Below are 22,870 nucleotides of genomic sequence, written 5' to 3'. Positions count from 1 at the left end.
TTCAATAAAGACTGCATTAGAATAAGAACCAACAAGTATGCTTTTTGGAATCAATATGCTCAAAATAGTCAAAATTGCCCAGCACTATCAATGTGGACCGGATCCAGGTCAGATCTGAAATGGATCAGGTTTGAAGTGATGTGTAGGTGGTCTAGAACCACTTCAGAGACACGTCCAACAGGTTGTTTACTCGGCTTGATTCGATTGGATTTAAGTACATAAACAAAATTCACCAAAATCTCAAATTAGTGAAAATCGATATTTGCCAAACTCGGAAAAACAAGTGTAATCCAAACACGTTGAGCACAATGAGAACAGGTCATAGGGTCTGTATCAGATTCTCAAACCAATGTTTAGATCAAATATGCAGATCTGAAAATTAATGTTGCACAATTTATGGCACTTTGGCAAGAAACGATTTTTCCAAAAGGATGTTTGCAATTTTTTTTCAAGAGTTAAAAGCCAACTCTTTTCACTCAGAGTCAAGTGATTCCCCACGAGTTTGAAGTGTCCATGGTTCAGCAACACATTCACAAGCGATTTTACAAAGTATAATAGAAAATAAATTCAGATTCACTAAAAGTATCACACAAAGCTCAGCTTGTGTATTTTTGGGGAATCAAGCTAACTACAAGTCATAATTTCAAACCAACGATTCTTGCAACTTCTCCAAAGGCTGAATCTTTGCGGATTAGACCTTCATAAGCTTGAACAAAAGTTCCACATGATTCACAGCCACAATGGAGACACGCATAGCTCCAGATTTGGATATGCGAAGCTCCACTCGACCTTCTCTTAGGCAGGTTCAATAGACTCTCAAGGACCAGACGTCCTAGGGTTCTTCCTCCATAAATCTCTCAAAATTTTAAGATTTTTTTTTAATAATAGAAACAAAAAGTCCTCTAGCAAATTTTTGAAAATCTTTTTAAAGGGAGGAGGAGACCTCCCTTGGCTCTCATTGGTCCTTATGAGAAGTTGAGGCTAACGAGAGACAAACCTTAATTTTATTTGTCTTATTCTTCTCTTGGCAATGAAGAGCCATAAGAGGAGATGGGGCTGGACCCTTAGGGTGGCACCTCCATCTCAACCTAATGAGGCTTGAGGTGAGGTGGCTAGCCCTCGGTTGACCACCTCCGCCCAATCAAAGTAGACCACTTGCTTAAGTAGGGCTCTTTCTCAAAAATTGAATCCGGATATGGATATGAAAAAAAAAATCATGGACCCACTACATCCTTTAGTATTACAAAACAGATTCTACAAGGTACTAAGACTATCCGGATCTGTAAGATCTAGCTCTTATCAAAAAATAAAATAAAAATATTACAACATTGTTCGACATTTCAAAATTCACAAAATAGGAACTAAATACAAAGAATGAATTTTCTGAGATATTACACGATTTTTCCAAAAAATTACTATATATAAAATTATCAAAATACCCTTAGATCCCGAATTGGCCCAAATGGATTAGAAATAGATCGAGTAACTTTGGTTTTGCATTTTGGATAAAAATTTTGGATTTGGATCTCGCTCCCACTCCTCACATGTGGGGTGCGAGTCCCGATGCTCCTGTATCAAAGAGAGGCAGGTGCGAGAGAGCGAGAGGGCGAGAGAGAGAGAGAGAGAGAGAGAGAGAGAGAGAGAGAGAGAGAGAGAGAGGGCAGGGGTGAGAGAGATGGGCAAGGGTGAGAGAGAGAGAGAGGGCAGGAGAGGGAGAGAAGAGAAGGTTCAAGATAAATGTTCAAACCCTCTTTTTGTTTATTTGATGAACTATTTATTGGCACAAAAAAATATTGCCAATAACGGTTGTTACTTTTTTTTTTTTAAATTAGTTTTTACTAGCGTAAAATATGTTCACACCAGTAAAGTAAACACCTTTACTGCCACGGGATTATTTTGTGCCAATAAAGGTGTTTACTTTAATGGTGCAAACATATTTCATGCCAGTAAAGGTGTTATACTGGCGCAATGTATGTCATACCAGTATAACACAACTCTTGTTTACTAGCGCAAGCATATTTCACGCCAATAAATGTGCCTCATTAGCATATGAGTTGCGACATTAAAGAAGTAATTTCTTGTAGTGTGAGCTCGAGCTCATGACGAGGCCAGAAGTAAACAAGCTGAGCATGAGCTGACTCATTTTACAGAAAAAAATCTTTTAAATTTAAAAATAATAGAATTCAAACTCAACCTACTGAGCCAAGCTTGAATTGTTTGCAAGCTAAGATCTTCAACTATCTAGACTTGATGATACAAAATCTATGTAAAATATTTCTATTGCTAGTTAATGAGACTATATAAGCTGAACATCCATTGTCCGTGTTTGAGCATGACAAGACTATTTAATGAATTTGAACGAGCTCTCTACGAGTAGAATACATGCCCAGCAATGAGCAGCTCGTCTCATTTTTCCAGCCCTAGGTGTGAAACTTCTTAAACTTGGCATAGCTAGTGGAGTGGTTCAAGAGTTGCTAATTTTTCTTTTCAGGAAACCTACTGACTAGACAGCATCAATATTTTAGAGTGCAGCATGTGAGACAAACCATGCACCGGTACCCATCTATCAATGGGAAGCAATGGTTCCTTTAATATTAGGGTTATACCGAGAGAACAAGAGGGATCAAAATATTGTAATGTGCTGTAGCGGTAGACATGTTAAAACACGGGGACATTTTGCAATGGTTTCCGAAGATGACTGTTACGGGTAGCTCTTTTTTTTTTTTAAGAAGGATAATTGAATTGAAAATAGCAGATGAGAGTACAGCTAGGGGTGGCAAAACCTGACACGACCCACCAACCCGACCTGCCAACCTGCCTCTTAGGCGGGTTCGGGTTGGGCTTAAACTAACCCGTTTAATGAACGGGTCGACCCGCCTAACCCGTTTAATAAACGGGTCGACCCACCTAACCCGTTTATTAAACGGGTCAGGTTCGTGTTAGGGGTATGCCAACCCGGCTGACCCGTTTAATAAACGGGTTAGGCAGGCGGGTCAACCCGCCAACCTGTCTGCCAACCCGACCCTCCAACCCGTTTACCCGACCCAACCCGTTTATAAATGGGTTGGCAGGTCGTGTCGGGTTACCCGTTTAATAAACGGGTCGGGTTTGTGTTTGCCACAGCCGACCCGTTTAATAAACGGGTTGGGTTCGGGTTGAGGTATGCTGACCCGCCAACCCGCCGGGTCGACCCACCAACCCAACCCGATTGCCACCCCTAAGTACAGCAGCAGTAACGGTGTGAGTCCTCACTGCTGTGGCAAAGTAGGCATCGACTTGGGAGGTTAAAACCACTAGACCAGGCTCGACTTTGACCTAAATTTATTGGGATACCTTTACACCACTAGACCAGGCTCGACTTTGACCTCCCAAGGCAGTTGGACAACCAATATAGAAAACCACGTGGGTCATATTGGTTTGTGGCTTTTTTGGAATTTAAAAGTTTGAAACATGTATGTTCTTCTAAACGTTGCAATATTCACGTTTAGTGGCTTAGACTAGGGTTTGCCATTACCATGAGATTTGCTCTGGATGACAAACTGTTATATAACGCAGGAAAGATTACGGAAGCTTAACTTCCAAATGGTCAGTAGACCTATAATGTGCGGCACGGCAGAGGAGTCAGCATTGACAAGCGGAAGAGGAGAAACCAATAAAAAAATTCTGAATTGCTCTCTCTCTCTCTCTCTCTCTCTATATATATATATATATATATATATATATATATATATATATATATATATATATATATAGAGAGAGAGAGAGAGAGAGAGAGAGAGAGAGATGGGTAGGTGGTAAATGAAATGTGCTAAATGTATTTTTCTACTTTTTCCAGTACAATAAAAGACTGGTGCAAGAATGCGCCAGCAGTTGCACCAGGAAAGGCATCACCGTTAATGCATTTCCTGGCATAACTTTACACCACCAGGAAAAAACGGTTTTTGCTTGCGCAAATCTGTGTCAGCAAAAATTTAAAGTTGGCACAGTTCTGCACCAGCAAAGATCTTTCGCAAAATTAAAAATATCTTTTACTGGCCACTTCTGCGCCAGCAAAAATTCTTTATTAGAGTAAATTTGCACCAGTAAAGATAAACTTTTACAGTAAAAACTTTTATTTATTTTTTTAAATACTTCAGCACATCATGGAAATCTGACTACAAAGAATCTTGAGAGCATTGACTAAAACTGGATATATATCTCTGAGTGCAAATAGTAAAGAAATCTGTGTATCCTATATCTTGAGCATAAATAGTAAATAAACTTGTGTATCTATTTATTATAAAGAAAATTTGTCCTTGTTTGTCATCAATAGCAAGCCTACACTTTTAGCGTTTTAGATATACATAAAATTCAAAACAACAATGAAAGAGAACACTACCGAACATGACATATATAAACCCTTGAGAATACTGCAGTTTGTACCAAAACAAGGGTAGTGATAACTGACAAGGTAAGAAAGAATCTTACAATCAAGATGGTATTAATCATGGTTGCCAGTTGAGGAAGCGGGAGCGGGAAGCGATACGGGAAGCGGGAGCGGGAAGCGAGGCACTTTCAAAATTTTAGGAAGCGGGGAAGCGTGGGACTACTTAGGACCGATTCGGGAAGCGTCTCGGAAGCGACCTAGGAAGCGTCTCGGAAGCGAGGGGGAAGCGAAAAAAATAAAAATAAAAAATAAAAAATACAAAAAATTGAAAAAACAGGGGAAGCGTGGGGGAAGCGAGGGGGAAGCGTGGGGGAAGCGAGGGGGAAGAGTGATGGGAAGCGCGCTTCCCATTAAAGGGAAGCGCGTCCCCCATTAAAGGGAAACGCGTCCCCCATTAAAGGGAAGCGCGCTTCCCAAAAAAGGGGGACGCTTCCCCCCACGCTTCGGAAGCGCGACGTTTCGCGCTTCCGAAGCGCGCTTCGGGGAAGCGCGCTTCCCCTTTTAGCTAGGCGCTTCCGGTAACTCTGGTATTAATGCTGCCATGTATACAAAAAAGCTCGAGTGTAATAGGATTGAACAAAGAGGTAAGCATAGTCTTTGAAGAAAAGAGGAAAAGATTCGTAATGCATTGTGCATCAGAACACCCCCTACAGGTAATTGTTTTCAATGAATAAATTCTTCACCACCATAGCAGGAAATGGTGAGCAAGCAGCAAAAAATCATAGATCATTTAGGCACATGAAACTCATTTTTCCAGTGCAAGAAAGGCTGCCAATGATTAATGAATATGCCCAAACAGGTCCATTTTTCACTCAAACCACTGCACTACAAAGACTGAAGTTTTATATTATTTACAATTCCCAAGCAAGCGCAACATCATCATGGCGACAACCATAAAACTTTCTTATTAATAATAAAAAAAAGACAACTATAAAACTCTGTTCGCAAGTTATAATTGATTCTTAACTGAAAAGTCACGGGATACTATTCTGGTTTAGAGCACACAAAAATTTCAATTGCAGAAGGTACTTAATAGTATTAAAGTTGTTGCAATGAAGATGACAATTAATTAGTTCAAGTGTTGATACTCAAAACACTGCATTCCAAATCTTTATGTGGAACAATTCATAGGATTTCCAATTATCTATACAAAGAAGCTACTGCATAGAAAGAAAACAGAGCCTGCAGGAACTGAATGCTCTATTTTGTATGTGGGTATACTCTCGCTCCCACTTGTAGCATTAGCACTGCAGCATTCTTTTCTGCACTATATTTTGTCTCAAGTGGAGATGACTTTCTGTCATGCCTTAAAAGGATTCCAAACAAAATTTTTCCCTAAAATGTTACACCATGAAGTTAGTCTCAGTTACAAGTCTACGTTACTTCATGACACGTTAATATGATCTGTAAACACCAAAGAGCCAAAGAAGAACTTGTCTTAAAGTGGATAAGGAAGAAAGTAGAAATAACAAGTGCAAAATTGGTCTATGAAACAATCTTCACTGCAAACTTGGAAGGAAACACTGATCATCAAACAACTTTGCACTTTTTTCCTGTGAAGGCCAATGTTGCTTTGATGGATCAGTACTGTTGTCGGAGGCAACCTTGATTATCCTATATGCAGCCAATGTTGTTTTGATGGATAAGTAAGCATTTCCTATGAAAAAGTGCTCACAAATCATAAATACCATGGCTCTGTTAGAAAAGTTTTAAAATTGGTGATTTTCTTCCCACCAAAAGTGCTTTAAAAAGTTTAGTCCCATATCTAAGAGAAATCAGTTTTTCTAGTGGTTTAAATACAGGCTATATTCTCTATTCTTTATTTTGGTAAGCCTTGTGTTTTTGGGTGGCTTGCGTATGTTGCTGCGCATCGTGCAGGAACGGACGCGCCGTTCACACACACTAGCGCGTGTGCGCAAGGGCGCTTGAGGTGCATTGTGGCATTTTGATGGCGCACTTTGCACTTCGCACGTTTTCGGTTTCAGATTATCTGGCCGTTTGAAAGGCTTTAAGTTGCATGTATATCGGGTTTATGGTGCATTGTTACTGTTGGACGGTTTTGAAGGCCTTTGATTGATAGTCAAAGATGGGTGACCGTTCAGGTACCTTTTCATCCTATTTTCAAACCGTCAGGTTTATGGCCATTAATCTCATTTATCGCAAAACGTTTTGGCCTTTCTAAAAGTCTATAAATATCTTCTATTTCCGTCTTTTGAAAGGACAAGAATTTTCTGACTCTCCAGTCTTCTTCTTCCTTTCTTCTCGATTTGGCTTGCAGAGTTCAATTGTGGTAGAGATCATCTGTTCTTGCAAAGCAGTGACTCTCTTGAGGTTCCAGCCTAGTTGTATCCTGGGAACTCAGTCACAACAAACCCCTTTTCGCATCTTCGGAATTCCTGGAGTGGGGCGATTGAAGTTCTAAAGATAGTGATCTTAAGAACGTGCCTCTAGGCTTGAGATCTCTTTTCATATTATCTGGCCGTTTGAAAGGCTTTAAGTTGCATGTATATCGGGTTTATGGTGCATTGTTACTATTGGACGGTTTTGAAGGCCTTTGATAAGGTGGATGACCGTTCAGGTACCTTTTCATCCTATTTTCAAACCGTCAGGTTTATGGCCATTAATCTCATTTATCGCAAAACGTTTTGACCTTTCTAAAAGTCTATAAATATCTTCTATTTCCGTCTTTTGGAAGGACAAGAATTTTCTGACTCTCCAGTCTTCTTCTTCCTTTCTTCTCGATTTGGCTTGCAGAGTTCAAGTGTAGTAGAGATCATCTGTTCTTGTGAAGCAGTGACTCTCTTGAGGTTCAAGCCTAGTTGTATCCTGGGAACTCAGTCGCAAGAAACCCCTTTTTGCATCTTCGGAATTCCTGGAGTGGGGCGATTGAAGTTCTAAAGATAGCGATCTTAAGAACGTGCCTCTAGGCTTGAGATCTCGTTTCTTAAATCCTGTTTTGTCACAAGGTTGGAGTAACAGGCTCATCATAGGAGATGCAATTCTAGTGGAAGAGAATGATGCAAAGCAGTAAATTTTCCCTGCTCCAAAAGTAATGGACTGTTAGTATACTATGCAACTTCCCTAGCACTCTGACTTAATTCTACAAAACTATAACCAAGCTGAGTGAGCACATCTTCATCATTCAAAATATTCATAATACTATAAATATTATACCTGCACACAGCTTCCCAGCGTACTGAACTTATTTCTAGAGAGTAAACTATAACCAAGCTGAGTGAGCAGGGATAATTATTTAGATATAGAAAAAGAAAATAACTACATAGAACCAAATGCTTCATAACCAAAAAGTATCACCAGTGCATACTCGCTCAAAGGGATGCGCTCAAAAGGACTGGTTGTGGGAATTGTTCCACATAAATTATTGCTAGAAACATCTCCCACAACATGAGAAAATGACAACTATCAATCTTGCATTCCACTGTTGAGTAGGAGTAAACCCTGATTTAATACCAATTCAACAAAGAACTTACACAACTTTAAGGTGCCGATTATTGGCAAGCTCCCTAGGGATTCTTCCAGTTAAATGATTGTTATTTAGATGCCTACACACAAATTTTACAAATAAATATCTAGAGAACACTTGAAAGACAACACATACAAGCTTAAAGTGCTAATCAGAATAGACAAAACTGTGGATGTGACAGCTCATGAACAAACAACTATTCATGATAAACAATTAAGAAATACAGAGCATTTGAACTTACAGGAACACGAGATTTTAATTTGCCCAGCGAAGGGGCAATCGTCCCTGAAATGTTGTTGTTATACAAGTCCAAGCTCACTAGGCTCTTCAAATTACCCAATTCAGCTGGAATTGTCCACTGAATGTTGTTTTTGCAAAGTTCCCTGCATTCAAAGAATATATAGAAAGTCAAAGAAAGACCTTCCCTCCCACGGTCAAATGCAGATAGACAGAGCAATGATTACATAATCATAAGATCTGAAATTGAAACAAAAAAAACCTATAGATGACCAAACTCTCCAAAAAAGATATGCTCATAGCCTCTTATCATGTTACATGCTAGAAAAAGAATAGATATTATGCTTATTCCAACTCTGGCTGGATTACTACTTTGGCAGAAAACAAGATCTACAATTCATAATTATACATTTAAAGTTAAGTCAACCTCAGAAACTCTGTAGTCCCATGAATAAAACCAACTCAAGAAACTTTGAGAAAATGGATGTGAAGAACGGCCACTGCCATGTTGGATGATGTGGCGTCCCAGGCAAGCAACAACAAGTGAATCACAAATATATAACATTACACCATCAAATCCATAGCTATTCTTAATTAAAAAAAAGAAAGTCTCAGGCATGCTAAGAGATGAATAAAGTGGTACTCTGGTAGTCAAAATTAGATAAAATTTGAAAGTACAAACATCTAAATCACCAAACCAATACTGTCATAATCATGACATCAAATGTGGGCTCCCAGTATATTCATGAAAATGAGCATCAATGAATCTTCAGTGGCTTTGCCGATCTTCTTTGTATATGCAGATTTAACTAGAAAGATCAATAATATCTTAGTGATGCAGCAAAGCAGACTAGGAAGATCAAAATAGAAAGAAGAAACAGAGACTTGACAATTAATTGTCAAAATAGGCAGACATCATTAATATGACATCTGTGTAAATAATATTGTTCAAAATATTGCCAGTAACACTTGCAACAGAATGCAATTCAACAGTACATGAACTCAAGGTATGACTTGTGACCTAACTGACACGAAACTTCAAAGCATACTGACTACTTGACCAAGGCTTGACTGACCCAGTTTGAGTTCGTTAGCCACCACAGTCAATCCAGTTCAGTTGTGATGCTTTGGATATAGCTTAGTCAGGTACATAAGCTGATCTTCAGTTTTTCCATGAAGTTGCGGACCAATTGGCTTGCGAAACATAAAGAGAGCCTCTGTAAAGGGGTATATTTAATATTTCTATCATCCTCAATGTATAGCAGAGAATGAGTTTATTAAAGGTGCACAATTCTTGCATTATTTCTACTTGCCACATTCACTTGAACGCTAATAGGACACATATTGATCAATACCCACCATTCCCTCAAAGTCTTCCATCTCCCCCATACCCAAACATACCATTGAGCCCCAAAGAACATCATGAAGTGGAAAACCAGATATTATAAAAAATTGAAGACTCAAGCCTCAAAGAGAAAAAAGAAGAGGGGTGCATAGGCAAAAAACAGAGCAACATACCTGAAGTCGCACGATACTGCCGATCTGTTCACGGTCCAGTGGACTAAAAATGATATATTCATCAACCCGATTCATAAACTCTGGACGGAAAATTGTCCTTGCTGCCTCCATCACTCTTTGCTTGATGACCTCATAAGCAGAATGTCCAGAGAGAGTTTCATCATCAGCATTTGAGCCCACATTTGATGTCATTGATGATGAGGTTTAAGCTTCAATAGTGTTTATACTATAAATGAAGGAAACATTATACAATATTGCGAATTATATGACACTTTATACTTCAAAACTAAAAAAGTGAAGGTCCACCAAATCTCAGAAGACGCTTCATCCGAAACAGTTGGCTCCTTCGTAGACCCAGAATCATGTTTAGAAAAACACCTTTCTCCAGTATAAATCAAAGAAAGCAATATAAATATGACAGCAGAAAATAAAGAGGCACATAAGATTTAAGTGGTTTCCTCACTATTATAAGGCATGAGCCTTACAAACACAGTAAGGTCTAGAGTAAAACAAACAAGAGGAAAGACCTCACCCGAATGGTCTGAAGAACTCACCAACTGAAGTAGTTCAAAAGAAGCGAAGAAGCACTCCTTACTAGCAGAATCACACATACTGCCCAACTACAGAGATAAGCACACACGCACACTCTCTAGTGCCTGCTAAAAAAACACTCTGCTGCTCCCTTGCTAAAAAACACTCTACTGCTTTTGCACACAATGCAAAGGGGAAATACGAACAATCATAGAGACCTCCAAGGTCGTAATAGAGAAAAACCCACCAAAAATAATGACTTGTTGTACCAATGTCACTGACATAAATTGTCAGTCAACAAAAAGTCAACAAAAAACTACATTCGACATAAGAATGGCCCCACAAAGGAGGAAAACCCAACAATTCTTCCCCCTCCTGACTTATGTGGAGCTTCGACCATTCCTTTGAAGAGTCGACACTTCTCATGCTTGTCCTTAGGCAATGCCTTAGTCAACATATCTGAAGTATTATCATCAGTGTGAACTTTCTCAAGTTGTAACAATTTATCGTTCAAGACATCACGAATCCAATAGTATCTAACATCAATATGTTTTGATCTTGAATGAAATGAGAAATTTTTGCTCAAGTGGATTGCACTCTGACTATCACAATGAAGAACATACATTTCTTGTTTTAAGCCCAACTCTTGTAAGAATTTCTTCATACATAGTAATTCCTTGCTTGCTTCTGTGATTGCGATGAATTAAGCTTCTGTAATGGAGAGAGCTACACATTTCTGTAATCTTGATTGTCATGCAACTGCTTCCTCTGCAAAAGTAATCAAATAACCAGAAGTAGATTTCCTACTATCAACATCACCAGTCATATCACCTTTTCTCAAAACACAAACTCATCTTTGAAGTGCCCAGAAGATACCTTAGAATCCATTTCACTGCCTCCCAGTGTTCTTTCCTCGAATTTGACAGAAATTGACTAACAACCTCAACTGCATGAGCAATATCCAATCGAGTACAAACCATGGCATACATCAAAGAACCAACTGTTAAAGCATAGAATTTTTTCTGCATCTCATTTTCTTCTTCATCACTTGTAGGACATTGACTTGAGCTAAGTTTGAAATTGCCTGCAAGTGGACGATTAACAAGCTTTGCTTTGTCCATATTAAACCTCTCAAGAACCTTTTTAATATAATTCTCTTATGATAACCAGATTAGCCCATGTGATTTGTCATGAACAATTCTCATCCCAAGAATTTATCTTGCTGGACCTAAGTCCTTTATGGCAAAGGACTTACTCAGTTATAACTTCAACTTGTTAATCTTGCTTATGTCTTGACCCACAATTAGCATATCATTAATGTAAAGCAAGAGAATAGTAAAATTACCATCTAGAAATTTCTTCACAAACACACAATGATCTGTGGTGGTTCTTGAATACCATGCTCAGTCATGAAAGAATCAAATTTTCTATACCACTGTCTCGATGCTTGCTTCAATCCATACAAGTTGTTCTTCAATTTGCAAATCAACTGATACTTACCCTTGTCAATGAAACCTTCAAGTTGCTTCATATAAATTTCTTCTTCTAAGTCACCATGCAAAAATACAGTCTTCACATCAAGCTACTCAACTTCTAAATTCATACTTGCAGCTATACCAAGTATAGTTCAGATGAAGGACATCTTCACAACTGGTGAGAAGATCTCATCAAAATCAATTCTCTTCTTCTGACCAAAACCTTTCACAACAAGTTGTGCCTTGAATCTAGGTTGAGAGTTGTTCTCATTATTCTTTTGCCTGAAGACCCATTTGTTTTTCAAAATCTTCTTCCATTTAGGTGGCTTCACCAAATCATAGGTGTGATTCTCATGCAATGATTTTATTTCCTCTTTTATTGCCTTAAACCACTCAGTTTTATTTTCATGCTCCAAAACTTCTTGATAAGTCTCTGGCTCTCCTTGATCTATTATCATCACATACTCATGTGAAGAATATTTTCTAGACGGTTGTTTCTCTCTGGTAGATCTTCTTAATAGTGACTGTAGAGGTGGCTTTTGGGGTAACTGCTACCCCTCAATATCTGGCTCAACATTTCCTTCTTCTACATTATCATGAGATGCTTGCATCTCCTCACTGATATCCTGAACAATAGGTGAATCAAGAGGATCTAAGTCAACAAGATCTTCAGCGCTAGACTTAGTTGTCTCAAGCTTGTCAATGTCTTCAATAGTCTGATCTTCTAAGAAAATAACATCTTGGCTTCTGACAACCTTTTTATCATTTGGATCATACAATCTATAGCCAAATTCTTTATGCTCATAGCCAAGAAATATGCATTGCTTTGCTTTAGGATCAAGCTTGGACCTCTCATCCTTGGAATATGAACAAAAACTCTATAACCGAATACTCTCAAGTGATCATATATAGGAGACTTCCTTCCCTGTCCAAACTTTCTTTGGAACATCGTCATTCAACGAAATAGAAGGAGACAAATTGATAAGATCAACTATTGTCCTCATTGCCTCACCCCAAAAAGATCTTGGCAATTTGGAATGTGATAGCAAACATCTTACTCTCTCAAGAATGGTGCGATTCATTCTCTCTGCAACCCCATTCTGTTGAGGTGTCTTTTTTACTGACTTTTCATGCCTGACGCTATGATTGGTGCAATACTAATCAAATGACCTAATGTATTCACCACCATTATCCGAGCGAACATATTTCAATTGTCTACCAGTTTCTCTTTCAACCATGGCTTGAAAATGCTTAAATACATCTAGAACTCGATCTTTAGTTTTCAGTGTATAAGCCCAAACTTTTCTAGAGTGATCATCAATAAAAGTAACAAAATATAGTGCACCACCAAGAGTCTTAACCTTTAAAGGACCACATACATCAGAATGTACCAAATCTAGAACATGAGATTTTCTAGATGTAATATTTCTAACGAATGATACTCTATTTTGTTTACCATGAAAGCAATGAACATATGTTTTCAAAGATGTACCTTTTATCCCCGCTAGAAGCACTTTCTTGAATAAAACTTGCAATCCTTTCTTAATCATATGCCTGAGCCTTCTATGTCATAGATCGGTGAACGAGTCATTTTCCACAGCATTCACAACACCCTTGCAAATCTTTGCTTGCATAGTGTAAAGAGAGCAAGCCTTCTTTCCTTTTACTAACACTCGAGAACCTTTGAATAGCTTTCACCTTCCATCACTGAAATTGTTGTTGTAGCCTTCATCATCCAACTTTTCAGTAGAGATTAAATTTAGTCGAATATACAGTACATGCCTCACATCTTTAAGCAATAATTTGCAACCAATATTTGTTTCCAAGCAAATGTCACCTATACCGATAATTTTTGACACATCTTCATTTTCCATTCGAATATTTCTGAAATCACCTTGCGAGTAAGAAGTAAAGAAATCAACCCGCGAGGTAACATGAAATGAAGCTCCAGAATCAATTACCTAATCTGTCTCTTGTCCAATCAAATTAATGCTAGTACCATCACTCATAATCATGAGTTCACCATCTGTGACTGCAGCTGTGTCATTTTGCTTTTCTTCTGATTTTTTCTCTTTGTTCTGCTCTTTGAACTTGAATTTTTTGCACTCCCATTTCATGTGCCCTTTCTTGTGACAATAATAGCACTCAACGTCTTTCTTTAAACTCGACTTTGAACGGCCTCTAGATTTGTCACGATTGTGCGGAGCCCTACTCTTACTTCTTCCTCTCCCCTGATTTTCCATCACAAGAGCCTCAGAGTGAGAAGGACCTGATGATTTTCTTCTTGTTTATTCATTCAACAAACTATTGGTAACTTGGCTCATTGTTACTATTCCATCAAGTGCGAAGTTACTAATTATGACCACCAAGGTTTCTCAACTTTCAGGAAGTGAACAAAGAAGTAACAAAGCTTTTAACTCATCATCAAAAGTAATTTTTATGGTGGCCAACTGATTCACAATGCTCTTAATCTCATTCAAATGTTCTGCAATAGAAGTACCCTCTTTATATTTGAGATTCACAAGCTTTTAAAACAAGAAATCTTTATTCACAGTCGTCTTCTTATCATAAAGACTCTCCAGTTTGGTCCAAAGACCATGTGCTGAATTTTCAGTTGAGACATGATGAAAAACACTATCATTAATCCATTGCCGAATGAAACTGACAACTTTTCTGTCTAGCTTTTTCTACTCGTCATCTTTCATTTCTTCTGGTTTGTAGCTATTACCCTCTATGGGTCCATCCAAATCTTTACAAACTAAAAGATCTTCCATTTTTGTTTTTCAAGTCATCCAATTTGTGTAATTCAAACTAATAATATGCCCAATGTTGCTTTCTATAATTTTCACACACAAAATACAATGAATCAAAACTGGATTAGCTCGGCTCTGATACCAGATGCTGAGAAAAATGCCTTTCTCCAAGTATAAATCAAAGAAAGCAATATACATATGACAACAAAAAATAAAGAGGCACACAAGATTTACGTGGTTCCCTCAAACTGAGGTACGTCCATGGTGACCGTAAGGTCAGTTCCTTCCTCTATTATTAACCAAGAGATTACAAATACTAAAAGGCATAATTAAGCCTTACAAACACACTAAGGTGTAGAGTAAAACAAACAAGAGAAAAGACCTCACCCGAATGTTCTGAAAAACTCACCAACCAAAACAACCCAAAAGAAGTGAAGAAGCACTTCTTGCTAGCAGAACCACACGTACTGCCCAACTGCAGAGATAAGCACACACGCACACTCTTTGCTGCCTGCTAAAAAAACATTCTGTTGCTCCCGTGCTAAAAAGCACTCTGCTACTTTTGCACACAACTGCAGTTACAGCACACAACAGTTGTTCACTCTACTAAAAACGCACACAACATACCACACTTTGTTGTTTATAAAGAGTAGCAATTAATGAGAAGGGCATTTAATGTAAAGGGGGGAATACAGACAGTCATAGAGACCTCCAAGGTCGTACTAAGGAAAAACCCACCAAAAATAATGACTTTTTGTACAAATGTAAATTGTCAGTCAACAAAAAACTATATTCAACATAAGAATGGGCCCCACAAAGGAGGGAAACCCAACAAATCATGTGTGGATATGCTTGCAAAGTCTGGTCATTTCTGAGGAGCTTGCCTGCTCTGTACATAAGGCATGCCTTGTGTTCTCGTAGATCCCCAGTCAGATCCCAACAACACATCCTGCCTTCAACGAGAACGACATGATGAACAAAAACAAAAAAAAGGAAAGCGAACGCCGGAGATCGGATTGGCCCACCTCCACCCTTGTCCAGAGAGAGAGAGAGAGAGGCCATACCTGCGTTGTCTCCGATCGGACAATGCCGAAGGGAGAGGATGCCAGATGGAGGTTAGGGTTGCAAGGAAAATGATGAAGAGAGGCCGAGAGAAATGGAGGGAATAAATGTTACGACAATGAAGTCGTACACGATACTTCAAGTACAAGGTTTTGATGATGAACAAGTGAATCAAATGTATTTCAGCTAAGGCAATGAAGAAAGATGACAAGAATTGAAGAATTCGATGAAGAATTTTTGAAGACTAGTGTGAAAATGTAAAATTCATTAAATAACTTAGATTCTTGTAAGAGCCTTACTTAGAGTGCATATTTCAATCGCATTTCACCTAAAAAGTCTTTAGAAAAACTTTTCTAAAAGAACCTTTCATGAAAATCATTTTAGAAAGCTCTTTACTTAATTTTTTATGTTTATTAGTCGACCAACAGACTCACCAGTCAACCAACTTTTTTTGCACCAAATCTTTCTAAGCTAAAACATCAACTTTCTAAATTAGTCGACTAATCGACTCTTAGTCGACTAAACAGAATGTTTGTTTTCTGGAAAATTTAGCAGCAGTCGATTGAAGGTTTTATCAGTCGACCTGACAATGTTTGTTTTCAGAAAATTTAGCAGCAGTCGACTGAAGGTTTTATCAGTCGATCGGACAAAATGTTTGTTTTCAGAAAAATTTAGCAGGAGTCGACTGAAAGTTTTTTCAGTCTACTGGTGATATTATCAGTCGACTAACTTTTTGTTTAGCAGACTAAGTTTCAAACTTTAGATTTTTAAACGGCTATGTTAAACACATTAGTCGACCCACGATAACTGTAGTATGCTAATATTTGATTTCAGTCGACTAACTACTGTTCCAGTCGACTAATTTTATCATTTTTCCTAAAACTTTTAAAAGGTGTGTCTTTTTATTTTTCAAGCGAATTGACCGCTCAAAAGTGACTGTTTTTTATACCCTTTCATACCCTCAACGTATTGTAAACACCCCAACTTTTCACCCTCATCCAGTGTTTGTCCATTTCATGTGTCATTGCATATCATTGCATGTATTCTGCATATCATTCCATCGCATTGCATAGCATTGCATGTCATTGCATTTCATTTTCGAGATCCAGCACTCCTATTTCAAAACATTCAATCCAGATTTGAATTTTAAAGTTTTTATTTCAAAATCAATTTCAAAACCTGGGTTTTTATTCAATACTCTGTCATTTTCCAACCCCAGGACTTTATATTTCGAAATATTTTCTCAGAAAACAATCTGGATTCATTTCAAATTCAAATTTTAATCAATTTCAATTCACAGATGAGGCCCATTGAGATGGTGTCGCTTCTGAATTCCTCTATTCATCAAATTTCTTAAATTTTTGAAAGTTTCGGTCCGATCAAGACTCTATCCCAGAGTCCTAGTCCAGTCAGGAGTCTGTTTATATTCCATTTTCATTTATTTCCATTTGTTTTTAAAAATGAGGTCATTTCGTAGAGTCCAGTTAATTCAGGACTCTATTTCAAAGTCCTGATCGAGTTAGAAGTCTAACCCTGACTGTGTTTTTGACTTATTTCGTCAATTTTTGATAAAATCTTTCGAAAATTCTTCCATTTGAATTTTAAAATCTAAAATCTCAGAATCCTAAGAGTTCAGAACTCTAATTCGGAGTTCCAGTTCGCTTGAGACCCTATTTTCAAAGATCTTGAATTTCAAATACTGATTTTAACCCCTTTTCAAAGCCATTTTCAGTGTTTATTTCAAAATTCTTCAAAACTCGATGTGGGCCCACTCAGTTGGAACCATATCCAGAGGGGTTTTGACCCAGTTAGAACCCTATGTCATTTCAAAACTTTTAATTTCAAGCTTACTTTTGAAAATCTTTTGAAAACTCCTTCAATTTCAAGTTTTAAAATCATCTTTTTGTAAAAACTCAAGTAGGGCCCACTCGGGGTGGCGCCATATTCGAGTAAGTCAAGGCTAGACTAGTGTTAGTCAGTGTCTTGGTTAGTGCTAGAGGTTTAGAAGAGTCAAAATTCATTTTAAAAACTCATTTTGAAGTTTAGTTTTTAAAACTAGTGTTTTTAAAGGTTTTTAAAAGGTGTTTTAAAATTCAAATGTTAAAAATGCCAAGTGGCATTACATTTGGGGATTTTTTAGGAGAGTCTAGGGGTTAATTAGGTATTAAATAGGATAATTTAGGCTAGGGGTAGGATAGTCTTTACACCCCAAAATCGCCCCCCTTAGAGAGTCCAAATTTTTTAGAAAACTTGATTTTTTAACCTAAACAGATTTTCTTTATAAAGAGGCCCCATGGGGGATGATTTTTCCAGCCACCTCCTATTGGATTCTTGGAGCTTCTCTCTCCTCTCCAGCCTTTCTCCATTGCTGCAACTCCAAGGTAAATAATTTCTTCAATTTTTAATATTTTATTTAGTGTTTTTAATGATTTAAACCTAGATCTAGGCTTGGACACCCCTCCTTATGAAGATCCAACCATGGTTTAACCTCAAGAACCATCAAGAATCAGCAAGAACGATCCAATAAGGTGATCTAACTCTGTTTTGGATGATTTACAAGGATTTTAATCCATTAGAATTGATTTTAATATGATTCTTTACATTATTAACCAATAAAATATATGATTTACTCTTTTAATGGGTTAAATCTATGTTTTAAAGGTGATATCAAATTCCAGCCATTGATTCCCTGTTTTTATTTTATTTTCATGGTTTATTTATGTTTGTTTTACGTTCTATAGCATAGAAATAATTTTTATTTACTGTTTTATGGTTTATTTTATTGATTTACATTAGTTAATGCATGGTTTTCTAAGTTTCTTAAATTTCTGTGTGTTTTAGGTTTAGAACAGTAAAGATAATGTTATTTCGGATTGAAGTTCTCATTGTTTATTTCTGATTTTTTTATATGTGATGCATGCATGAGTTATTGAGTTACTGTAGAAAAATCAGAGGTTTTGGATCTCGGGAACTCTGTCAAAAAAACCAGACATCAAATCGGGTTTTTAAAGCTTTAAAATCATGGTTAAAATCAAGAAGGTAACTTGATGTGATGATATTTCTCTCATCTTATATCCGATTTTAGGTCTGTAAAGTGCTATGGATTCACATTGAGTAGATCTGTCTGCTTTGAAATTTTCAGAATTTTTTATCACTGTTAGTATTTTTCCTTTGTTAGAGACTCTGATTTTCAATTTAAAACTCGTTAGGGTTTACCAAAACCCTAATCAGACTTGTGTTAGTCATAAATCCCAAACCACAGATCCGATTCATGATATGTAAAAAGTGAGTATTGTTATTTTTCTGTCTACTGTTCACCACTAAAATTTCAGAGATTTTTGTTTATGATTGCTATTTATGTCTGTATTTTCAATATGAAGTATCCGTTTTAATCCTTGTTAAAAGTGATATATTTTAGCTCAGATTGCCGGAAGGGTTTCTCCCTAACCGGAGGTGATTTTTCCGATCTGTAAATTGGGAAATCTCTGTTTTTCTTCTTAATTAGTCTCTGTAAAATTTCATACATTTTCATGGAGATTTGACCCCTGGTTCAGGTCTTGGACTGAGACTGGTTGGTGAACTAGGTCAAAAATAACATATTTTTAGAGTTTAATGCAATTTTCGGATTAATTTAATTCCAAAAAAATATTTTTATAATTCTAATTTGATATTAGGGTTATAACAAGTGAAAGTACCAAATTTGATGAATTTTGGAATCTGATTGATGGCTGAATTAAGCAAATTGCAAAACCGGGTTCCTGAAAGATCCAAAAACACTGCTAAAATCACAGTTTTTGTGATATTATTGGATTTTCGTGCATAAGCATATATTTTTAGGGTTTAATCATGTTCATAATCATATTAGGATGCTTTAGGTTTAATTTGATGCTCATTTGATTTCATTTAGTGCATAAAACCTAAGTTTTTACCAAAATCTATTTCAGAAAACCCTGATTTCAAGGCCATAGTCTTGCTATCGGGGGCAATTTGGTCATTTGACCTCAGTTTTGAAATCCTTAACCCTAATTTCCATATTTTTAATCACGTCACATCATATTTAGCTTAGCTTATTCCATTCAAATTTCTAGATATCTTTCTAAATATCTAAATATCTTTCTAACTTGCATTTTATCCAAATATCTTTCTAAAAAACCCTAATTTCAAGGCCATAGTCTTGTTATTAGGGGTATTTTGGTCATTTGGACCCCAATTTCGAAATTTCATATCTTATCTTTCTTATTTATTCCATTTTATTTCATACTTTATCATTTTTATTTAAGGGAATTAAGGAAAAGGCTTATATCTAGCAAAATCCAGTAATTTCTAGATATTACTGGATAAATCTAGAAAAGCCAACATATTTTCATTAACCAAGTTTTCTAGTTTTGCAGGTACATTGAAGACTTTATTTTTCATGTATTTAAATTTCAATAGTGATGTAACTTGTAATTAAACTTTGGAATAAGAATTTACATTTCCTGTTTAGCTTAGGCAGCATTGCATATAGTTTATTTTTTTAAATAATGTTAATGTGTGATGGATGATGATTCATGCATATTCAAACTCACTATGGTTTACACGAATGACACATGCACTAGCTTCTATGAAGTTTATAAACTTGGTGGAATTTGTATTTATGGCCATAGTCAGAATACGAATGATACTTAGATTTATGATCTTCACATTAGCCACATTCAGCCTACACTCTTAGGCTAACTTCAAAAATGCACTGCATTTCTCAAAAATACAAAAAAGTATTTCTCAATTCCTCAAATCCATATTCATTCATTTCATGCATTTGCCAATTCCAATTCAAATCTCAATTCAAAGAAGTTCATTTCCTCAAAATCTCCCAAGTCTTATAGCAAAATCGATTTTCCCAAAAGCATTGAATTTCAAAGAATATTTCAAGTGTTTTTCAAGTTCATAAACTCAATTTTCCAAAGTTATGCAGTCAATTTCAAAGTTTGAAGTTATAATTTTTCTAAGTCTTATTCAAAAGAATATGGATTTGCCAATGATATTTCAAGTATTTCCCAAGTTCCAAATTCAAATTTTCTAAGTTAGAATTTCAATTTCCAAGTTTGAATTCAGAGAAACCAAGTCTCTCAGAATCGATTTTCACCAAATGTCAAGGATTCCTCAAAATCGATTTTTATTTCTCTCAGAAGTACATTTCAAATCCCAATTCACGATTTTCCAAGATTTACATTTTCTAAATATTTCAATCATTCAAAGCAAACATCATGTTTTCAAATGTGCATTTTCTGAAAATTCATAGCACATGTCTGATTCTTTGTGCATTTAGAAATTAGAATATGATTTAGACAAGTTGAATAGAGTAGAGCATAAGATTGATCATTGGTTCGATTACCACTGTTAAAGGTGGCAGGAATGGTTGAACCTTGTACCGACAGGCGAGTCCCATTCTTCGAAATTTTCCCGCATTTTAAAAATGGAGGCGAGTTATTTTCAAAATCTTTTTCAAAGGTCAGTTTGACTTGCAAAAAGTAAAAAATTTTGCGATGATAACACGTATGAAATCTTTCAACTATAAATATGAGTGCATTCCACACTCAAAAACATTGAATTACAAAGATCAAATTCTTTGCTTTTCACTCCTATTCATTCAAGTAATTATTTTCTCACTCGATATTTTTACTCCAGTTTCTCACTCAAATTCTTTTGAGAGATAGTAAATTCGTGAGTTGAGTATTTCAACAATTTTATAAGCCGATTGTATTTCATCTGCATTTATAAGAAAGGCTCGTAGGTTGATTGTAAGTTTGCTTACTTATATTTTTCTGTAAAAGGAAATGACTCTTTAGTTTAAAGGAGTTGTTTGCTTTCAGTAGGGTTGTTACTGAAAGTGGGACCAAATTTGGTTTGTATGTTCTTGTGGTTACACAAGATTGATAGTAAAAATCTCAAGCGGATTTTGCTTGGGGACTGCATGTAGGTCTGGAAGATCGAACCAGGATAAATTTTTATGTTCTTTGTGTGATTGCTTTGCGAATCTCAAAATCATTCAAAATCCAAAGACGATATTTAAAAGCACTATTCACCCCCCCTCTAGTGCTCGTTGCCTCGATCCTACAATACTTTCATTTTGTATCAGAGCAGGTTGTTATATTTTGATCTTACTATCATCTAGCATGGCAACAACATCATCTCAGCACAAAGAAAGATATTCCTCTGTTTGTCTTTCTCTCTTCGATGAAACAAACTATGGATATTGGAAAGTAAGAATGACAATATTCTTACAATCCATGGATCTCGAAATTTGGAGAGTTGTTTCAGAAAAGTACCAAATACCATCAACTGATTTTAGCCTATGGACCGATAGAGAAAAGAAGATTGCTTTACTCAATGCCAAAGCTATGAATGCGCTGTATTGTGTCATTGACAAGGTAGAGTTCAATCACATCTCTTAATGTTCCACAACAAATAAAATTTGGCATACTCTTCTCGTGACTCATGAAGGTACGTCAAAGGTAAAAGAATCTAAAATTGTCTCTTTAGTTCATAAGTTTGAGTTATTTAAAATAAAGCAAAATGAGTCTATATCGGACATGGTAACAAGAATGACTGATATCACTAACACTCTAAAATCCCTTAGAAAAGAATATTCACAAGTGGATTTAGTTAAAAAAATCTTAAGGTGTTTAACTCCTGAATGGGAGAGAAAGACCACAACAATTGAGGAATCCAATGATTTAAATACCCTTTCTCTTGAAGATTTGGTTGGTAACTTAATGACATATAAAGTCCAACTTCATGATAGACAAGAAGAAGAACCCAAGAAGAAATCTCTTGCTTTCAAGAGCACTTCTGACTCTAAAGATTCATAAAAAGATGAAGATATTGCTCTCATCACTAGGCAATTCAAAAGATTCATCAAAAATGAAAGATTTCAAAGGAAGGTAAATAAAATTGATTCTTCCAACCCTAATGAAGTCAAGTGCTTTAACTGCAAAAAGGCAAGACACATCAAGAAAGATTTTCCTCTTCTCAAAATCAAGCCCAATGACCAATTCAAGAAGAAAAAAGCATTTCAAGCAAGTTGGGATGATAATGACTCCTCTTCCAATGAAGAATCTAATGAAGAAGTCGCCAATATGTGCTTTGTAACACAGGAAGACTCAGTAAGTCAATTTGAGTATGATGATTTATTAGAAGCATTTAATGATTTATATGCTAAATTTAAGAGTATAAGTTTTAAAAACAAAGAGTTAAAAACTAAAAATTCAACCCTTGACTCTCAAAACAAAGTTTTACTTCAAGAGATAGAAGATCTCAAGAAGGAAAACTCTTGCCAAGCATCTGAGATAAAAGAAATTGGAATTAGAACCAATGTCTTACAAAAAGAAATATTAAGTCTGAA

This window comes from Nuphar pumila, chromosome 5 (assembly GCF_984573655.1).
Source record: "Nuphar pumila chromosome 5, dmNupPumi1.hap1.1, whole genome shotgun sequence".
NCBI lineage: Eukaryota > Viridiplantae > Streptophyta > Magnoliopsida > Nymphaeales > Nymphaeaceae > Nuphar > Nuphar pumila.
Note: the sequence above shows the minus strand (reverse complement) of the source record.